The 11340-nt window shown below is 35.7% G+C and overlaps 1 pseudogene; it reads left to right on the top strand.

Moving 5' to 3' along the window:
* Window positions 1–293: 293 nt before the first annotated feature.
* On the top strand, window positions 294–1192 carry LOC141540751 (small ribosomal subunit protein eS25-like; annotated as a pseudogene).
* The last annotated feature ends 10148 nt before the right edge of the window (window positions 1193–11340 follow it).

Genomic DNA, 11340 nt, shown 5'->3' with positions numbered 1-11340 from the left:
TGTGAAACAAGAAAATGGTATTTACACACATGTATTGTATCTAGGTTATATTGTAACACATGTAAAATGTATGGGACTGCCTGTCATTAGGGGAAGGGAGTAGAGGGAGGGGGGGGATAATTTGAAAAAATGAATACAAGGGATAATATTATAAAAAAATATATAATAAAAAAAAGAAAAAAAATAAAATGAGGTGAAAAAGTAAAAAAAAAAAAAAAAAAAAAAAAAAAAAAAAAAAAAAGATACCATAAAGATAGAATTGGCAAATCTTGGAAATTGATTGGATAGGCAAGATGAAAGATTGCAAAGATGGCTCTGAGATTCAGACTGTTGAAATAGAAGTACCCTTAATAGGTTTAGGAGAGAGGTTTTTAGAGTAAGATGATAGTTTATAGAGTTAGCATGGCAAAGTGGCGAATGAGTTGGCTTTGAATTCAAGAAAACCTGGGATCAAATTTTGCTTTTATCTGTAGAATATCTGTGGAATTTTCAACATGTTATTTAACCTTTCAATTGCTACAGGCAACTCAGTGCAGAGGTTCTCAAACTAAGGCCCATGGGCCAGATGTGGCCACTGAAGACGTTTATGTGGCTGGCTGGGTTATGGCAAATGGGCTGAGGGGCGGAGACAGAGTGTGAGGTTTTGTTTTTACTATAGTCCAGCCCTCCCACAGTCTGAGGGACAGTGAACTGGCCCCCTATTTAAAAAGTTTGAGGACCACTGCTAGCACTAGAAGTTGTAGAAGAGAGTTTCTTCAATGTAATCCTGCAAGCACTTAGAGGCAGACAGAGTTTCAGGTCCCTCTACCTTTTAGTCCAACATCTTAGCTTGGAGACAGCAGCAGAAAGATGCCAGCAAGTCTGCCAAGAAGGACAAGGATTCCACGAACAAGTCTGAGGACAAAGCTAAGAAGAAAGTTTAAGGGTGAGGTTTAAGAATGAGACAAACTCAACAATCTGTTTCTATTTGACAAATCAACTTATCAAACTGTGCAAGGAGGTTCCCCACTATAAACTTATCAGCCCTTCAGTGCTCTCAGAGAGACTGAAGATCTGAGGTTTTCTAGTCCAGGCAGTCCTCCAGGAACTTCTCAGTAAAGGTCTGATTAAGCTAGTTTCCTAACACAGAGCACAAAGGATATATACTAGGAATGCCAAGGATGGAGATGTTCCAGATGCTGAAGATGCATGAAATGGTTCAACATTTTTATGTACATTTTAAAAAAGAAAACTTACTAGACTAAGATAAATTTAAAAAAAAATTTTTTTAAAAAGAAGTTACAGGAAATGACCAACAGGATGAATACAGAGAGACTTGGAGAGACATATATGAACGATGCTGAGTGAAATGAGTAGAAACAGGAGATCATTATACACTTCAACAACAGTACTGTAAGAAGATGTATTCTGATGGAAGTGGATATCTTCGACAAAGAGAAGATCTAATTCAGTTCCAATTGATCAATGATGTACAGAATCATCTACACCCAGAGAAGGAACACTGGGAAATGAGTGTGAACTGTTTGTATTCTTGTTTTTCTTCCCAGGTTATTTTTACCTTCTGAATCCCATTCTTCCTGTGCAACAATAAATTCGGTTCTGCACACATATATTATATCTAAGAAATACTATAACATCTAGGGGAAGGGGTGGAAGGAAGGAAGGGAAAAATTGGAACAGAAATGAGTGCAAAGGGATAATGTTGTAAAAAAAAAAAAAAATCACCCATGCATATGAACTGTCAAAAAAAAGTTATAATTATAAAATAAAAAATAAATAAATAAAATTTTAAAAGAGAAAAAAAAAAGTTACAGAAGAATTGTTGGTCTGCACCCAAGGAGAGAATGGAAGCTCTAGCTCTAGACAATGAAGAATCACAGGCCTGATCAAAAAAAAGTAGGTTTAAGTTTAGCTATATTAAATTCTAAGTGCAAATGTGATATCTAGGTGTTATCCAGATGGAGATGTCTGGTAGGTGTTGGAAATGAAGGCCTGAAGATATACTTTTAGTTTTTGAATAAAACATCTTTGAAAAAAAAAGTAACATGAAAAATCTACAGAAATTTTATATAAATGTATGAAATTAAAAAATCATTCCCAATAGACAAGCAGCTAAAAGATTTTTTTTGGGGGGGAAACAATTTTCAAAAAAAAAGAAAAAAAGAAAAATCTATCAAAAATTACCTTAAAATTGCTTGAAATTGCTAATAATGGGAGGAGGGAAAGGGAAGTAAACAAAAAAAATCCCAAAATATCACTTCACACCCATCCAATTGAAAAGATGGTAAAATATTTTTAAGATTTAATATTGGTGGTGGTGTAGGGGAAGAAAAGAAGGGGAAACACACTGGTGTCCTGATGATGGAGTTGTGAATTGATCCTGCCATTTTGAATGATGCAAGAAAAATAATGAAATTTAATAAAATATAGTAAGAGCTACATCCTAACCCTGGTCTCCATGCAAATTAGGCTAGTTTTTCCTTAAAGGTATTATGACCATTCTGGAGACTTGGTTGGCTCAGACTTCCTGGTTGCCTGAGGACAAAACAGAGCCAAGGTTTTCTAGGCTTATTCTCTGATGCTTTGGCAAGTGGAAAAGAATGGCCAACCCAGACATGGGAACTGAATCAATTTGGCATGACCTTAATGCTTAACTCTATTGAACATCATCCTGCTATGGTAAATAAATCTCCTTTTGTTAACTATTAAATGACCTTACAGCATTATGTCTCTTCTCTTATTGGAACACCGAGAGGTTTTCTGTTTGACTAGTGCTTTTTGAAAGTACCCTGATTCTGGCTGTGCAAGTATTTTTAGTCAGTCATTTTCAGATGTGTCTGATTCTTCGTGATCTCATTTGAGATTATCTTGGTAAAAATACTGGAGTGATTTGCCATTTCCTTTTTCAATTTATTTTACAAGTGAAGAATCTGAGGCAAACAGGATTAAGTGACTTTTCCAGAGTCACATAGTTAGCATCCTAGGTCAGATTTGAACTCAGAAAGCCCAGTATTCTATCTACCGCACTTTCTAGTTGCAACTGTGTTTAGCTATAACTAAACTCCCAAAAGACCAGACCCTGAGTTCCCAAGTCCAGTGTCCAAAGTCCACTTGAGAATTCTAGCAGCCAAGCATTCTGCATAGACTCCCAAGGACTGGGCTTATTGGCCAGCCTTGCCACATAGCTATAACTCAAACCCCAACCAGATATTAAATCTAACTGGGATAGATTAACAAAGCAAATTAAAAAGAAAATATCACCTTATTCAAAAGGACACCTCTCACTCAACTGACTCAACACACAAACTACAAAAAAGTGCACATTGCCTTTTATTCCTATTTTACTAATTTACTCCTGTTTCTAGGACAACATCCCTATTGCAAATATTTCTTTACAACTCTTATGTCTCAAACTCTGGCCTAGATGCCCCCTCCTTCTCTCTCCACAGCTATCAGTCCTCGGCTCTATCAAAGTGATAATTGACCGCTTCTGGACCAAGCTGCTGCTGCCATCTACTGGAAAGAAAGTGAACAAAGGGAGGGTAAGAATAGGTTCTTCAACAGAAATGTTATCATTTTTTAATGATTTTGTCCAGCCAAAAATTTTGTGTCCAATCAATACATTTTCAGTGTTAGTCCTGTAACCATCTGTGTATACAAAAGGGCTTCTTGAGTAGCTTTCAAAAGTTTTTTTTTTCTTTTTAATCCTACATCTTTTGGGCAAGTAGGTGGCACAGTAGATAGGGCACTGGGCCTGGAATCAAGAAAATTTGAGTTCAAAATCCTACCTTACTAGTTGTGTGATCCTTTGCAAGACACTTAATTGTAAATAAGTGACAAAAAAATACAAAGATGACTTGGAGAGGAAGAAGCAGAAAGACTTCCTGATATTATTGTTCTGTAAGAAACAACCAACAGGATGATTTTAGAAAGGCGTGGAGAGACTTACATGAACTGATATTAAATGAAATGAGCAGAACCAGGAGATTACAGGCAACAAGAAGATTATACAATGATCAGTTCTGTTGGACATGGTCCTCTTTAACAATGAGATGATTAGAGCCAGTTCCAATTATTCAATGATGAAGACAGCCATGTACACCCAGAGAGAGGACTGTGGGAACTGAGTGTGGTTCACAACATAGCATTTTCACTCTTTTTGTTATTTGCTTGCATTTTATTTTGCTTCTCTTTTTTTCTTGTTTGGCATGATAATTGTATAAATATTATAAATATATTGGATTTAACATGTATTTCTACTACGTTTAACATGGGGGAGGACATGGGAAAAGGGGGGAAAATTGGAACAGGATTCCAATTCTAAGGGCTAATTTGAAGAATTAATGTTTTGAAAAATAAAAAGCTTTAATAAAAAAAATTTTTTAATTAAAAAAAAAAAAAGACTTCCTGGAGGAGGTGTCATCTGAGTTGATCAGCTGAAAAGAAAAGAAAAAAAAAAGCCAAAAACTATGGATTCTAAAAAGTGGAGGTGAAGAGGGATACTTAGAGGATGAATGATCTCTGCAAAGACACATAGATAGGAAATAATGATAGTTGAAGTTATCTGACATCAGCTCAGTAGCTCATCACCTCTCTCTTGGCTATTCATTACTGCACTAGCCTCCTAATTGATCTCCCTGCCTTAAGACTCTATTCACTTCAATAAATCTTTTACATGATTGCCAATATGCTATTCCTAAAGCATAGGTCTGACCATATCAGTACTCAGCTTTAAAAGGCCCATTGGCTCCTTACTTCCTCTGGGATCATATACCAACTCATCTGTTTGTCATTTAAAACTCTTTCCTTCCTAACTCTCACCTTCCCCTCCGACCTTATATCACACACTTCCCATGCCAATGAAACTGACTTAGTTGTTCTTCGTATATGACACATCATCATCTCTCAGAATTTCAACTGTCTTTCAAAGTTTATTCCAAAGATCACTTCCTTTAAAACACCCAACAATTAGTACTTCCCTGTACCCCCAGTACCTTATATTCATTTTTGTAAAATTATGACATACTTAAATGAAGAAAGTATTAAGTGCTTACTGATGTGGGTGGTTTGAGGACCAAAATGATGTGGGGGATATAGGCATCAAAAGTTGGGGTTTGGTCATGTGAAGAATTCATGGCCATTCTCTCTGGCAAATGATAGACAGGTTACAGAAAAATGAAGAGACACAACAGACATGGGGAATGGAAAATATGCAAAGACAAGTTCCTTAGTGGAACTCAAAATTACCCAGTAGAAAGGGAGAACTCCATGAGGTTGAGGCCATACCCTTAGCTGGCAGGATAAATCCTGAAAGGGATATAACACCCTAAAAGAGTGAGTTAGCTATCAGGAAGAGAAGTTGGATTGGAAAATATAGTGGAGTTAGGGGAGCATGTGGCATGGTGGAGTAAGGAGAAAGACCATGAGGCAGAGTGCTTTGCCAGACTGACTTTCAAAAGAGGATAGCAGCCATAGAATGACCCATAAGCAGATGTTTATAGGGAAAATTTAACCTCAGGAACATAACTTGGATTTCTGATAGGGTATAGCAAGGTGAGACTGGTTGAGACCCCTACAGAGGTTGGGTCTCAGGGGTTTGACGTAACTTGGATTTCAGACTGGACAACCTCCCAAAGGGTGGGACCATGGAGCTAAACTAATCTCTATCAGAGCCTTCTCCCTTCTTGCCTCAGAGATCAATTCTTTAGTTTCTCTCTGTCTAAAACACCATTCAGGACCTCATCAGTTACTAAGAGCAAAGCTCTGACAATACAAAAAGTAACAGTCCGTACTCTGACAGGGGAGACAACACATATGGAAGGTTTTAGCTACAAATCAGATAGATAGGTCCAGTGGTCCAAGATCATCTCAGGGGGAAAAAAGACTGCAAGCTTCTCCAAAAAAATTCAAGTATTGAGAAACCACAATCAGGATGACCTAGGATCTGGTAACTTCTACAATAAAGGATCAGAGGGCCTGGTATACCATATTCTGAAAGGCAAAGGACCTGGGATTATAACTAAGAATCAACCACTCATCGATACTGAGTATTATCTTTCAGAGGAAGAGATGAATCTTCAATGAAGTAAGGGACTTTCAATCATTTCTATTGAAAAGACAAAAACTAAACAGAAATTTTTATCTTCAAACAGAACGCAATAGAAGCATAGAAAGATAAACAGGAAAGAAAAAAATTATTTAAAGGTTAAACACAAATATGGTGCTGATACCTAAACCAGGAAGAACCAAAACAGAGAAAGAAAATTACAGACCAATCTCCCTAATGAATATTGACACAAAAATTTTAAATAACATATTAGAAGAGATTACAACAATTTATCAGCCACATAATACTATGACTAAGTGGGATTTATGCCAGGTATGCAGAGCTGGTTCAACAAAAGGAAAATTATTTTCATAATTGACCTTTTCGATAACAAAACTAACAGAAATCATATGATAATCTCAATAGATGCAGAAAAAAGCTTTTGACATAGTACAGCACCCATTTCTATTAAAAATACTAGAGAAGAGTTTTCTTTAAAATGACAAAGAGCTTCTATCTAAAACCTTCAGAAAACATGAGTCATACTGGAGAGAAGATAGATAAATTCCTAATAAGATCAGGAATGAAACAAGGATGCCTACTATTACCACTATTATTCAATATTATACTTGAAATGTTGGCTCTAGTAATCAATAGAAAAAAGAAAAAAGAGATTAAAGGAATTAGAGTAGGCAATGAGGAGATAAAACTATCACTCTTTGCAGATGAGATGATGACAACTTAGAAAATTCCAGGCAATCATCCAAAAATCTATTTGAAACAATTAACAGCTTTGTAGGATATCAAATAAATCCACACAAATCATCAGCATTTCTACATGCTGATAAGGAAGCCCAGCAGCAAGAGATAGAAAGAGAAATTTTATTTAAAATAACTGTAGACAAAATAAAATATTTGTGTGTACCTGACTAGACAAATCTAAGAATTATATGAGTACAATTACAAAACACTGTTCTCACTGATAAAATCAGATCTATCTAAACTGGAAAATATCAATTGCTCATGGGTAAGCAAAATTAATTTAATAAAAATGACTACCTAAATTAGTCTACTTGCTCAGTGCCATATCAATAAAATTCCCAAACAATTATTTTATAGAGCTAGAAAAAATAAAAAAGTTCATTTGGAAAAACAAAAGGTCAAGAATAACAATATCCCTTTCTGATTCAGATACCAGCTATCTACTTTTATGCTGCCTTTCTCAAAGAAACAAATATAAAAGCTGATGAGGTTCTTTTTTGCACCCTCATGTATAAATATATATGAAAAGCTATTTTGAATTATTTTGTGTCTGTAAATATGTATTCATTTGCCCATGTAACACATCCTTGAGATTAAAAAAAAAAATCAAAGCCATCTATAGTCATATGAAAAAATGCTCCAAAATCACTATTGATTAAGAAATGCAAATTAAAACAACTCTGAATCTCTCAGGTTGGCTAAGCTTACAAGAAAAGATAATGATATATGCTGAAGGGAATATAGGAAAACTGGGACACTAATGCATTGTTGGTAGAGTTATGAAGTGATCCAACTATTCCTGAGAACAATTTGGAACTATGCCCAAAGACATACATATCCTTACCTCTCAGACATGTGGAGAAGGAAGGAATTTGTGACCAAAGAAAAACTAGAGATCATTATTGATCACAAAATATTTATGTCAAGTTAAAAAGCTTTTGTACAAACAAAATTAATGCAGACTAGATTAGAAAGGAAGCAATAAACTGGGAAAATATTTTTATAATTAAAGATTCTGATAAAGGCCACATTTCGAGAATTAACTCTATAAGAAATCAAGCCATTTTCCATTTGATAAATGGTCAAAGGATATGAACAAACAATTTTCTGATGAAGAAATTGAAACTATTTCTCCTCATAGAAAAGGTGTTCCAAATCATTATTGAGCAGAGAAATGCAAATTAAGACAATTCTAAGCACTACATACCTGTCAGATTGGCTAAGATGACAGGAAAAGATAATGATGAATGTTGGAGGGGATGTGGGAAAAATGGGACCTTGATGCATTCCATTCTGGAGACTATGCTCAAAAAGTTATCAAACTATGCATACCCTTTGATCCAGCAGTATACTACTGGGCTTAAATCCCAAAGAGATATTAAAGGAGGGAAAGGGACCTGTATGTGCAAAAATGTTTGTGGCAGCCCTCTTTGTAGTGGCTAGAAATTGGAAATTGAATGGATGCCCATCAATTAGAGAATGGCTGAATAAATTATGGTATATGAATATTATGGAATATTATTGTTCTGTAAGAAATGACCAGCAAGATGAATACAGAGAGGCTTGGAGAGACTTACATAAACTGATGCTAAGTACAATGAACAGAACCAGGGGATCATTATCATAGATGCAAGTGGCTACCTTTGGCAATGAGAGGATCCAGATCAGTTCCAATTGATTAGTGATGAACAGAACCAGATACACCATTAGAACTGAGATAATTAGGGCTATGGAGATCAGACATTCCAGAAGATAAGACTCCAGATGTTCTATCTCAGCTATCTAATCCCCTAAATCCAGACTTCCTGGCTCTAAACTGGACACCTCCTTAACTTCCAGTTTGTAAGAATTTATGGTCCTACCCTCCAATCTGTCAGAACCAGAGTGATGGTCCCTGCCTGGAGATTCCTACTTACCAGAATTTGTATTCCACCCTCTGCCTTTGTTTAACTACCTGAGCTAAGAACTATAAATAAGTTATTGAGAACTCACATTTGGACATCAGCCCTGGGGGCATCGTGCCCCCAGCACAATCTCTCTCTTTCAGAAATCCAAATAAAAATATCAAAAACTCTCTAATCTCTATCTCACCTCAGTTTCTCCAGCATTAAATTGGGAAAAGGACCCAAATGTGCAGAAATGTTTGTAGCAGCTTTTTTTTGTGGTGGCAAAGAATTGGAAAATGAATAGATGCCCATCAATTTGGGGAATGGCTGAATAAATTATGATATATGAAAGTAATAGAATATTATTGTTCTATAAAAAATGAATAGGTTGTTTTTAGAAAGACCTGGAAACCAGTTCCAAAGGTCTTGTGTTGGAGAGATACATTTGCACCCAGAAAGGGTACTGTGGGGACTGAAAATGGACTACAACAAAGTATTTTCACTTTTTTGTTTTTTGTTGTTTGCTTACATTTTGTTCTTTATTTTTTTTCCTTTTTGATCTGATTTTTCTTGTGCAGCAAGAATATGATAGAAGAATTGCACATTTGACATATATTAGATTACTGGCCTCTAGTGGAGGAGATGGGGGGAAAGAAGAGAGAAAAAATTTTGGAACACAAGATTTTGCAAAGGTGAATATTGAAAACTATGTGTTTTGAAAATAAAAAAGCCTGGAAAAATTTATATGAAATAATGTTGTGTAAGACAAGCAGAACCAGGAAAACAGTGTACAATAGCAAGATTGTGTCATGATCAACTATGACAGACTTGCTTCTTCTCAGGCATTCAGTGACCCAAGGCAACCTCAATAAATTTTGGATGAAAAATGCCATTAAAATATAGAGGAAGAACTATGAAGACTGAATTTTAAATCAACATAAGCTATGTTCATTTTTTTTTCTTTTTTGGGGGGGGGGGTGGGGAAATGTTTTATACCAACCTTTTTTTTTTTTTTTTTTTTTTTTAATCAATTGATTCTAGCTTTTAGAAAAGGTAATTTACATTCCCTCAGGACTGGAGGGGGGGCGGGGAAATGGAGGTACAGTCTGTCCTTGAACAATACATAGTCCCTGAAGAAAGTGGACAGACTTTAAAAGTACACAGATAGTAAAAACAATCTGCCTTTGACTTTCTGGATTTCAAAACCGTGCCCACTGCAGATCATTTTCAGTTCCCTTTTGTATTTTGTCTTCCCTCATTAGAATGTAAGCTCCTTTTTTGCTTAAACACTTAACATTGAGCCTGGCACATAGTAAGATTCTTATTTCCTTCCTTTTCTTTGGTATTTAGGTCCCAAAATCAGTGGAATCTTGGTTGGAATAGCAATGGAATAGCTATATTGGAATAGCAGTGGAAGACATGTCACTCAGGATTGAGTGCTTAAAGTCATAAGGAGATAGAGCCAGTTCACCAACCAGAAGTAAGTAACAGAGGGCCTCACAAGATACTTGGGATCAGTCCAATCTCCAACATCTGCTCTAGGCTTTTTGGGGCCACTACAGGGGCCTGAGCCAACTTCTTGTTGGCATTTTTGAGGGATGAAGCTAACATTGGCTTCTTATTAGTTCAGAGTTGCTGTTGGGGTCATACCGAGCACTCATAGTTATATGAAACATGGATAGTTTCTCAGCTTTTAAATATATCCTTCTGTTGTGAACTCTAAACCAGCTCTATCTGTCCCCTTGTCAGAAAATCCTAAAAGAAGCTCATCCTGTTCCTATTATCAATTGCATATAAAAGGTCAGTCCGGTTAGCTTATTACACATTTGTCCCTAACTCCTCCCACACTTCTCTGCTTACTTCCTTAGACCCAGCTTTTGCTCCTCTCCCCTAAGATTTTAAGAATAAGCTGGGAAGCCTATTGCTTAATCACCTATGATTCTGCATCCTTTAGTCATATTTGACTAAGCCCATGAGCTATTGTACATAATGGCAAATCTTTGTTGCCTAATAAATGCCTGTCATGATTGTTTTGTGTTGCAAACTTATTCATTTTTTTTTAGATAAAAACTATGCTCTCTCAATTTCCTAAATCACTTCAGTTCCTTTAATCTATGAAAAGTAAAAGGAAAGGGTGTGGTGAGACTTGCATGGTCAATAGATATCAGCTCCATTATTAGAGCTATACTCCTAAAGAAATCAAAAGCTTTATATACCCCATATTTATAAGCAGTTCTTTTAATGGTAGTTAAAAACTTAAATCGACTGTCTTCCTATTGGGTAATGGCTAAATAGTGTGATATGTGAATATAATGGAATATTGTGCCATAAGAAATAATGAAATGTATCCAGTTTCAGAGAAACTGGAAGGACCTTTTATGAAATGATGCAGTGAAGTGAGCAGAACTAGAACAATTATACAATAGTAACTTTATAAAAAATATTTTTAAGAGATTTTTAGAACTTCAACACAATGATAAACTATGAATCTAAAAGAATGAAAACGAGGCATGGCATTCAACTTTGTTATTTTAAAGAGTTGATGTTTCCTTTGTTTGTTTCTGATTTTTGGCAGAGATATTTTGGAAGAAATATTTCTATGTCATCATTCAACTCCTGGGTTGGAGAACAAAGCCAAAGATGTCA

This window comes from Sminthopsis crassicaudata, chromosome 4 (assembly GCF_048593235.1).
Source record: "Sminthopsis crassicaudata isolate SCR6 chromosome 4, ASM4859323v1, whole genome shotgun sequence".
Classification (NCBI taxonomy): Eukaryota; Metazoa; Chordata; class Mammalia; order Dasyuromorphia; family Dasyuridae; genus Sminthopsis; species Sminthopsis crassicaudata.
The sequence above is the reverse complement of the archived record's forward strand: the minus strand, read 5'-3'. Positions and strand labels throughout refer to the sequence as shown.